This window comes from Tamandua tetradactyla, chromosome 4 (genome assembly GCF_023851605.1).
Source record: "Tamandua tetradactyla isolate mTamTet1 chromosome 4, mTamTet1.pri, whole genome shotgun sequence".
In the NCBI taxonomy this organism is placed as follows: domain Eukaryota; kingdom Metazoa; phylum Chordata; class Mammalia; order Pilosa; family Myrmecophagidae; genus Tamandua; species Tamandua tetradactyla.
In genome coordinates this window covers 166,823,165-166,834,218 of record NC_135330.1, presented here as the reverse complement: position 1 = coordinate 166,834,218, position 11,054 = coordinate 166,823,165, and positions in this window count along the sequence as shown.

Below are 11,054 nucleotides of genomic sequence, written 5' to 3'. Positions count from 1 at the left end.
TGTTCAAGTCTTTTTCCCATTTTGTAATTGGGTTGGCTGTCTTTTTGTTGTTGAGTTGAACAATCTCTTTATAAATTCTGGATACTAGACCTTTATCTGATATGTCGTTTCCAAATATTGTCTCCCATTGTGTAGGCTGTCTTTCTACTTTCTTGATGAAGTTCTTTGATGCACAAAAGTGTTTAATTTTGAGGAGCTCCCATTTCTTTCTTTCTTTCTTCAGTGCTCTTGCTTTAGGTTTAAGGTCCATAAAACCGCCTCCAATTGTAAGTTTCATAAGATATCTCCCTACATTTTCCTCTAACTGTTTTATGGTCTTAGACCTAATGTTTAGATCTTTGATCCATTTTGAGTTAATTTTTGTATAGGGTGTGAGGTACGGGTCCTCTTTCATTCTTTTGCATATGGATATCCAGTTCTCTAGGCACCATTTATTGAAGAGACTGTTCTGTCCCAGGTGAGTTGGCTTGACTGCCTTATCAAAGATCAAATGTCCATAGATGAGAGGGTCTATATCTGAGCACTCTATTCGATTCCATTGGTCGATATATCTATCTTTATGCCAGTACCATGCTGTTTTGACTACTGTGGCTTCATCATATGCCTTAAAGTCAGGCAGCGTGAGACCTCCAGCTTCGTTTTTTTTCCTCAAGATACTTTTAGCAATTCGGGGCACCCTGCCCTTCCAGATAAATTTGCTTATTGGTTTTTCTATTTCTGAAAAATAAGTTGTTGGGATTTTGATTGGTATTGCATTGAATCTGTAAATCAATTTAGGTAGGATTGACATCTTAACTATATTTAGTCTTCCAATCCATGAACATGGTATGCCCTTCCATCTATTTAGGTCTTCTGTGATTTCTTTTAACAGTTTTTTATAGTTTTCTTTGTATAGGTTTTTTGTCTCTTTAGTTAAATTTATTCCTAGGTATTTTATTCTTTTAGTTGCAATTGTAAATGGAAATCATTTCTTGATTTCCCCCTCAGCTTGTTCATTACTAGTGTATAGAAATGCTACAGATTTTTGGATGTTGATCTTGTAACCTGCTACTTTGCTGTACTCATTTATTAGCTCTAGTAGTTTCGTTGTGGATTTTTCCGGGTTTTTGACGTATAGTATCATATCGTCTGCAAACAGTGATAGTTTTACTTCTTCCTTTCCAATGTTGATGCCTTGTCTAATTGCTCTGTCTAGAGCCTCCAACATGATGTTGAATAACAGTGGTGATAATGGACATCCTTGTCTTGTTCCTGATCTTAGGGGGAAAGTTTTCAATTTTTCCCCATTGAGGATGATATTAGCTGTGGGTTTTTCATGTATTCCCTCTATCATTTTAAGGAAGTTCCCTTGTGTTCCTATCTTTTGAAGTGTTTTCAACAGGAAAGGATGTTGAATCTTGTCAAATGCCTTCTCTGCATCAATTGAGATGATCATGTGATTTTTCTGCTTTGATTTGTTGATATGGTGTATTACATTAATTGATTTTCTTATGTTGAACCATCCTTGCATACCTGGGATGAATCCTACTTGGTCATGATGTATAATTCTTTTAATGTGTTGCTGGATTTGATTTGCTAGAATTTTATTGAGGATTTTTGCATCTATATTCATTAGAGAGATTGGTCTGTAGTTTCTTTTTTTGTAATATCTTTGCCTGGTTTTGGTATGAGGGTGATGTTGGCTTCATAGAACGAATTAGGTAGCTTTCCCTCCGCTTTGATTTTTTTGAAGAGTTTGAGGAGAGTTGGTACTAATTCTTTCTGGAATGTTTGGTAGAATTCACATGTGAAGCCGTCTGGTCCTGGACTTTTCTTTTTGGGAAGCTTTTGAATGACTGATTCAATTTCTTTACTTGTGATTGATCTGTTGAGGTCATCTATTTCTTCTTGAGTCAAAGTTGGTTGTTCATGCCTTTCCAGGAACCCGTCCATTTCATCTAAATTGTTGTACTTATTAGCGAAAAGTTGTTCATAGTATCCTGTTATTACCTCCTTTATTTCTGTGAGGTCAGTGGTTATGTCTCCTCTTCCATTTCTGATCTTATTTATTTGCATCCTCTCTCTTCTTCTTTTTGTCAATCTTGCTAAGGGCCCTTATTGATTTTCTCATAGAACCAACTTCTGGTCTTATTGATTTTCTCTATTGTTTTCAATTTCATTTATTTCTGCTCTAATCTTTGTTATTTCTTTCCTTTTGCTTGCTTTGGGATTAGTTTGCTGTTCTTTCTCCCGTTCTTCCAAGTGGACAGTTAATTCCTGCATTTTTGCCTTTTCTTCTTTTCTGATATAGGCATTTAGGGCAATAAATTTCCCTCTTAGCACTGCCTTTGCTGCGTCCCATAGGTTTTGATATGTTGTGTTTTCGTTTTCATTTGCCTCGAGATATTTACTAATTTCTCTTGCAATTTCTTCCTTGACCCACTCGTTGTTTAAGAGTGTGTTGTGGAGCCTCCACGTATTTGTGAATTTTCTGGCACTCCGCCTATTATTGATTTCCAACTTCATTCCTTTATGATCCGAGAAAGTGTTGTGTATGATTTCAATCTTTTAAAATTTGTTAAGACTTGCTTTGTGACCCAGAATATGGTCTATCTTTGAGAATGATCCATGAGCACTTGAGAAAAAGGTGTATCCTGCTGTTGCGGGATGCAATGTCCTATAAATGTCTGTTAAGTCTAGCTCATTTATTGTAATATTCAAATTCTCTATTTCTTTATTGATCCTCTGTCTAGATGTTCTGTCCATTGATGAGAGTGGGGAATTGAAGTCTCCAAGTATTATGGTATATGTGTCTATTTCCCTTTTCAGTGTTTGCAGTGTATTCCTCACATATTTTGGGCATTCTGGTTCGGTGCATAAATATTTAGGATTGTTATGTCTTCTTGTTTAATTGTTCCTTTTATTAGTAGATAGTGTCCTTCTTTGTCTCTTTTAACTGTTTTACATTTGAAGTCTAATTTGTTGGATATTAGTATAGCTACTCCTGCTCTTTTCTGGTTGTTATTTGCATGAAATATCTTTTCCCAACCTTTCACTTTCAACCTATGTTTATCTTTGGGTCTAAGATGTGTTTCCTGTAGACAGCATATAGAAGGATCCTGTTTTTTAATCCATTCTGCCAGTCTATGTGTTTTGACTGGGGAATTCAGTCCATTAACATTTAGTGTTATTACTGTTTGGATAATATTTTCCTCTACCATTTTGCCTTTTGTATTATATATATATATCTGATTTTCCTTCTTTCTACACTCTTCTCCATACCTCTCTCTTCTGTCTTTTCGTATCTGACTCTAGTGCTCCCTTTAGTATTTCTTGCAGAGCTGGTCTCTTGGTCACAAATTCTCTCAGTGACTTTTTGTCTGAAAATGTTTTAATTTCTCCCTCATTTTTGAAGGACAATTTTGCTGGATATAGAAGTCTTGGTTGGCAGTTTTTCTCTTTTAGTAATTTAAATATATCATCCCACTGTCTTCTAGTTTCCATGGTTTCTGCTGAGAAATCTACACATAGTCTTATTGGGTTTCCCTTGTATGTGATGGATTGTTTTTCTCTTGCTGCTTTCAAGATCCTCTCTTTCTCTTTGACCTCTGACGTTCTAACTAGTAAGTGTCTTGGAGAACGCTTCTTTGGGTCTATTCTCTTTGGGGTGCGCTGCACTTCTTGGATCTGTAATTTTAGGTCTTTCATAAGAGTTGGGAAATTTTCAGTGATAACTTCTTCCATTAGTTTTTCTCCTCCTTTTCCCTTCTCTTCTCCTTCTGGGACACCCACAACACATATATTTGTGCGCTTCATATTATCATTCAGTTCTCTGATCCCCTGCTCAAATTTTTCCATTCTTTTCCTTATAGTTTCTGTTTCTTTTTGGAATTCAGATGTTCCATCCTCCAGTTCACTAATTCTAGCCTCTGTGTCTTTAAATCTACCATTGTAGGTATCCATTGTCTTTTCCATCTTTTCTACTTTGTCCTTCAATCCCATAAGTTCTGTGATTTGTTTTTTCAGACTTTCTATTTCTTCTTTTTGTTCAGCCCATGTCTTCTTCATGTCCTCCCTCAATTTATTGATTTTGTTTTTGAAGAGGTTTTCCATTTCTGTTCGTATATTCAGAATTAGTTGTCTCAGCTCCTGTATCTCATTTGAACTATTGGTTTGTTCCTTTGACTGGGTCATATCTTTGATTTTCCTGGCGTGATCCGTTATTTTTTGCTGGCGTCTGGGCATTTAATCAGATTTCCCTGGGTGTGGGATCCAGCAGGTTGAAAGATTTTCCTGTGAAATCTCTGGGCTCTGTTTTTCTTATCCTGCCCAGTATGTGGCGCTGGTCTGTCTGAGGGTCCCACCAGTAAAAGATGCTGTGGCTCCTTTAACTTTGGAAGACTCTTGCTGTGGGGGAGGGTTGCCAGCTGAAGCGGCTTGGGGAGTGCCGATTCAGATCTCCCAGCTGGCCCGGGAATCTGCGCGTGGCGGGGGGGTGCCGGCCTCCGCGGCTTGGGGGAGTGCCAATCCAAATCTCCCAGCCAGCCCGGGAAGCCAAGCGTGGGGGGGGGTTGCCGGCCGCCGCGGTTTGGGGGAGTGCTGATCCAAAGTTCCCAGCCGGACCGGGAAGCCACGTGTATGGAAGGGACCCCGGTCGCTGGCCTCCGCGGCTTGGGGGACCTCTGATCCAAATCTCCCAGCCGGCCCGGGAGGCCGTGCGTGGTGGGGGGCGCCGGCCGCTGCGGCTTGAGGGGACTGCCTGTCCAAATCTCCCAGCCGGCCCGGCAAGGAGGTGGGGAGGGGCTCCGGCCGCCAGCCGCCATGGCCTGGGGAAGCGCGCGCCCCTCGGGGATCTCACCGCAGCGGATTCTCCCAGCCGGTTCAGCCATTCCAGAATGGGGTACGCTGTCTTTTTGGTCTCTGTCGTGGCTCCGGAAGCTGTTCTGTACCGTTTCTGTTTCTTCAGTAGCTGTTTTGGAGGAGGAACTAAGACCCGCGCGTCTTACTAGGCCGCCATCTTCTCCGGAAGTCGAGGATGGTATCTTGAGAGTGGTAACTCGATTTAGGGTGTTTTACTAGTTAGGGTTCTGAACCGGAGCACCAGCTCAGCGTGCCCATCCCAGGGGGCAGCAATGGCGACATCCAGCAAGGTGAGCTGGAGGCCCTGCCAGAGGCTGGGCCTCAGGGGATTTGAGCAGTCGAAGTGGACGGAGGTGCTTGGGCCCTGGACTGTTCGGACCGGTGAGCTCTGAGCAGTCTGTTGGAATTTTGATAGGGACTTTGTTGGATCTACAAGTCTTCTAAGAACATGGGATGTGTTGCAAATTTTCTGAGAACATGAGATGTCTTTCATGTATTTAGGCCTTTTTCATCAGTGTATTTTTTTAGTTCTCAGCAAACAAGTCTTTAACTTGCTTAAATTTATTCCTAGATATTTTATTATTATGCTATTGTAAATGGAACTGCCTTCTTGGTTTCCTTGTTGGATTGTTCATTGCTGGCATATAGAACACGGTTTTTGTGTGTTGAACTTGTATCCTGCAACTTTGCTGAATTCATTAGGTCTAGTTCCCTTTTCATGGCTTCTTTAGATTTCCCATGTCATATATAGGACCATGTCATCTGTGAATATAGTTTTACTTCTACCAATTTGGATACCTTTTGTTCTGTATGCCTAATAGCTCTGGCTAGAACTCAGTACAATTTTAAATAGCAATAGTAGGAAAGTGGGTATCAGTGTTTGTTTTAGTCTGCCAAAGCTGCCAAAATGCAACACACCAGAGATGTACTGGCTTTTAATAAAAGGGGATTTATTTAGTTAAAAACAGACAATTCTTCGGAGGAAAGGCGGCTAACTTTCATCAGAGGTTCTCTTTTACAAGGGAAGGCACAGGGAGATCTCTGCTGGACTTCTCTCTAGCCTTCTGGGTTCCAACAGCTTTCCCGGCCTGGGCTGAGCTGTGAGTGCTAAGATGGAGTATGCTGAGCTACTTGGGCTGTGCTGCGTTGAGCTATTTCATTTAAACATCCAGCCAATTAAATCAAACATCATTCATTGCAGCAGGCACTCCCCCTAGCTGACTGCAGATGTAATTAGCGACAGATGAGCTTCACATGCCATTGGCTCGTGTCCACAGCAACAGAACTAGGCACCTTCACCTGGTCAAGTTGACACCTGGACCTAACTACCAGTGTTGTTCCTGCTCTCAGGGAGAAAGCTTTTGGTCTTTCACCATTATGTTAGCTATGGGTTGATGCTATCCAAACTTAATTCCATCTCTTCAAACATGTGTACTCATAATAGCAAACCTAGTTTCAGATGAGGTAATGGCTTGCATTTCGGGGCCATATTTAAAGGATCAGGTATCCTCAAACACTAGAATCGCTCAGTGCCAAACAAGTAAAGCTGAGTCCATATAAGCAAAATGTGCCTATGGTCTAACTCCAATGACTTTACCAAGTTTCCCCAAACCATTATTTCCAACAACTATCCAACAGCTTTCCAAGCTGAGGTTGATCGGTGAATCTGCAATGAGATATTTCAGTAAATTATACTTTCAAACTGTTAATGGAGTTAAAACAATATATGGTTAGGTAGTGAAAACAGCTAACGCTTACTGTGCCTGGCTTCTAGTTAAAAAAGTATTAACATTCTCTATAAGGTATTGTGCTGTTATCATCCCCATTTTATAGAAAAGACAACTAAGGCATAGAAGGTAACTCACTCATTCAAGATCTCAGTAGATGTTAGAGAATTCTGAACCCAAGCATTGGCTGTGACCAGGGGTCAGCAAACAATGGCCCACCTGTTTTTGTTTAGTATTATCTATGATTGCTTTTCAGCTACAGTCAGATTTTAGTGTGGCAGAAAAGCTATGGCCTGCAAAGTCCCAAATACTATCTGGATCTTTTCAGAAAGTATGCCAATCTGTCTTAAACATACAGTACCATGATGTTTCAACATATGCAGCCTTTGAGCATCTTAGTGTACCTAAAGATCACAGGATTAAGTTGTTTATCCTGCAATTCATAACCTGTATTTTTTTCCCCATCCATTAAAACAACTCCCAGGAAGTAGGGAAATTACTTTCTAACCCCTGAAAAATAGCACCACTTTTGGTGTCCATTACAGTTTGAATACTAGAGGACAGAAATGTATAGACCAAGAATATACAATAAAAGGCCCCAAACCATGAAGGAATGCATTTCAAAATTATGCTGTTTAGTATGATTACTGAATAATTTTATTCATCTTTTAGTCTCCAGTGTCTTGGACCAGCTAGTGGTAAAACCTAAAATTGTGGAATTGTAGCCCATAACAAACTGAAATTTGTTCTACAACTAATTGTTGCAGTGTGCTTTGAAATTTATTTTGTGTATTTTTCACAAAAAAAGAAAAACAGTCAATAGTAATGATGAATGCACAGCTATATGATACTGAGAACCACTGGTTGTACATTTTGGATGATGACATGGTATTGAATATATAACAATAAATTGCATTAAAATAAAAAAATTACACTGTCTTTATCTGGAATTTTGAAAAACGTTTTGTTGTGTTTTACCTAAAAACACTGATTGTTTTCTAAGAAATGAGTAATTAACTACCATGTATCTGCATGTGTTTGTTTTCATCCATCCCAGTAAGTAATTCTGCAAATAACAATAACATAAAAAAAGCCTAAATGCTGCTTAGCAAATGACTGTCAACTAGGTTAAAATTAAAAAAGGATAAGTCCAGTTCAGGATGATTTTAGAATTGATACATATACACATCATAAGTTCAAGTGCTGGAAATAAATATCCAAGTCTACTTTCAAGTCTGATGTTTATATCATGCTTATAATTAATTTTCTTCTTAAGACAGTGATACTATACTTTTAAAGCCAAAAAAGATAATTTAGGGAAATGAAACATGGCAGGTCTTGGCTCTTATTCCTTTGTGGCAAAGAACAGCAAATTGAGTTCTGTGAAACAAGAGCCAGAAAACAGTTTGAGGTTAATAATTCTTCATTATGCCAAAGTAAAACACTTAGATGGCTTACCTTTTTCAAATTATCTATTCATGAGCTGAGACTCAGCAGCATCAAGGGATTGAGAAAACCTTCTCGACCAAAAGGGGGAAGAGCGAAATGAGACTTAAGTGTCAATGGTTGAGAGATTCCAAACAGAGTCGAGAGGTTATCCCGGAGGCTATTCTTACGCATTAAGTAGATATCACCCTGTTATTCAAGGTGTAATGGAGAGGCTGGAGGGAACTGTCTGAAAATGTAGAGCTGTGTCCCAGTAGCCATGTTTCTTATTGATGATTGTATGATACAGCTTTCACAAAGCGACTGTGTGATTGTGAAAACCTTGTGTCTGATGCTCCTTTTATCTACCTTGTCAACAGATGAGTAGAACATATGGAATAAAAAAAAATAATAGGGGGAACAAATTGTTAAAATAAATTTAGTTTGAAATGCTAGTGATCAATGAAAGGGGGTAAGGGGTATGGTATGTATAGTTCTTTTTTGTTTTCATTTTCTTTCTTTTTCTGAATTGATGCAAATGTTCTAAGAAATGATGATGATGATATGCAACTATGTGATGATATTGTGAATTACTGATTATATATGTAGAATGAAAAAAAATTAAAAAAAAATTACCTGTTCATAACTTCCAACTCAGCAACTGGGATTTGTGATTAGAACATAACATGCTTAAGTAAATATGAACCCACTTTCTTTTATTATGGGACCAGGTGCAACAAGAGCGTTTATTTGGTTTTGTATTTACTGATGTTTCTATTAGTCAAGATACAACTCCAGAGTTAAATCTGCCTCTCATTAATTACAGCTTTACAACAATTTTACTTTTACATTTTTTATAGCCATTAAAATACTCCTAGAAGCTAAGCCTACTTATTATGCCTGAGTCACCCCTTTTGGTGCTCAGATGTGATCTCTTTAAGCCAACTTGGTAGGTGAATTCACTTCCCTTCCTGCTATGCAGGACAACTCCCAGGGGTGTAAATCTCCCTGGCAAAATGGGACAGGACTCCCGGGATGAGTTGGAACCTGGAATCATGGGATTAAGAAAGCCTTTTTGAAAAGGGGGAAGAGAGAAATGAAGTCTCAATGGCTGAGAGATTCCAGAGTCGAGAGGTTATCTGGAGGTTCTTATGTATTATATAGATATCCTTTCTTGCTAGAGAAAGTACCTGAAACTGTTGAGCTGTGTCCCAGTAGCCTTGATTCTGGAAGACCGTTGTTTAACTATATAGCATTTACAGTGCAACTGTCTAAACTGTACTTTGTTGCTTTTCTGCAGGGTATGGACAGACAAGTAAAAAAATAAAGAAAAATAAAGGGGGATATGGGGTAAAATAAATTTAAAAAAAAGGGGAGATTGAAATACCATTCAAGAGTGGGAGGGGTAAGGTGTATGGGATGTATGAATTTTTTTTTTTCTGGAGTGATCCAAGTGTTCTAAAAGTGATCATGGTGATGAATACACAACTCTGTGATATTGTGAGCCATTGATTGTATACTGTGGAAGGACTGTTATGTCTGTGCAGGTTTCTCAGTAACATATTAAAAAATACTCCAATTGCCTTATGCTTAGTTTGTAAAACATGTGCATGCACCTTAATTCTTTATATTACAAAATCCCCAGAAAATCTGTCATATTTTTTCCTCCAGAAATAGCTGATTCATAAACATATTACTTGTTGACATGCAAGACCACTAAATTTGGTTCAAAAAGGAAAAAAGCATACATATTCATCTTGCATAGAGAGAACGATGTATTACATTTCTCCAAATAATTCCAAGACTTACTAGTTCTTGGAACATATTACAGTTAATTAGCCTTGAACTTCAGCATCATGTCCCTGATGAACTTTTTCAATTCCAACTGTTACTTTTTTTTCTACCTTGGATGTAGCTGCTCTGCACTTTATTGATTTGTAGCCATTTGATTACTTCTCTTCCACGGATCTCAGAACAGACCTTTCTTATAATTACATCTTCTGATTGTATTAGTTTTTAAACTAGAAGATAGGGAGGTTGTATATGGATCTGTAAGCACATCACATAGTGCTTTGCCAACATGGGATTCTCAAAAAAAAAAGTTTTTTCAAACTTCACACTTGTGGTATTTTTAACTTGTTTTCTTCAAGCATAGTAACAGTTAAATTAAAAACAAAACCAAAAATTGTTTATTTGACTGGCATTGTTACTTGAACTCATTTTCAAACCATTCTATGTAAGAAAGCAGAAACTGATTATCTTGATACATTTTTACTCCAATTCCCATTTTACTCCAATTGGAATGCAGGATAATAAAGTACCTCCAATTATTTTGCAGAAGAGTCAAACAGGTGCCTAATGAAAGTAATGACTGCACAGATGAAGTCATTCAATATGCTGTTTTGCTAGATACTGAATCAAACCTTCAGATTAATGGTGGTATCCTCAAAACTGAAAGTATGTTTGCATGGTATTTGCTAACAAATGAAACACTTTAATATATTTCCATTCTGTTTTCTATTGCATTTCAGATCCAGTTTTAATAAAGTAATGCAAATCATTTAAAGAAAAAAATCTTTAATTCTGATCTAAGCATAAAATTCACTTTTATATCAGGGTTAAATTTAGTACAAACTATAAAAATGTTAACACTGAAGTTTCAACAGAAATCTATTAAGATTCTTTAGAAAAAATATTTAAAGAACAGCAAACCATTTACCGCTATGAGGTTAATACATTTAAAAAATCCACATTTTACTGAACTTATCAGTAAATAATTTTAGCCATAATACTAATAAAATTAAAGTATCGAAAGCTGTATCTGGCTCTACAGCAATTACAATTGCAATGAAAATACTAAGCCAAATCTTTTAAAAATCTAATCAGAACAACCTAGTTTAAAAACTATTTGCTGCAATTTGCAAAACTTAAAAGGATACCAATCATGAATGGAGTAGGTATATCATAACTTAGCTTAAAGTGGAAGACAATAAAAACTAAAATACTTTAAAACTTGAATTGCACAAGGAAAATCTCTGGGAAAATAAGAGCATTCAGAGCCAC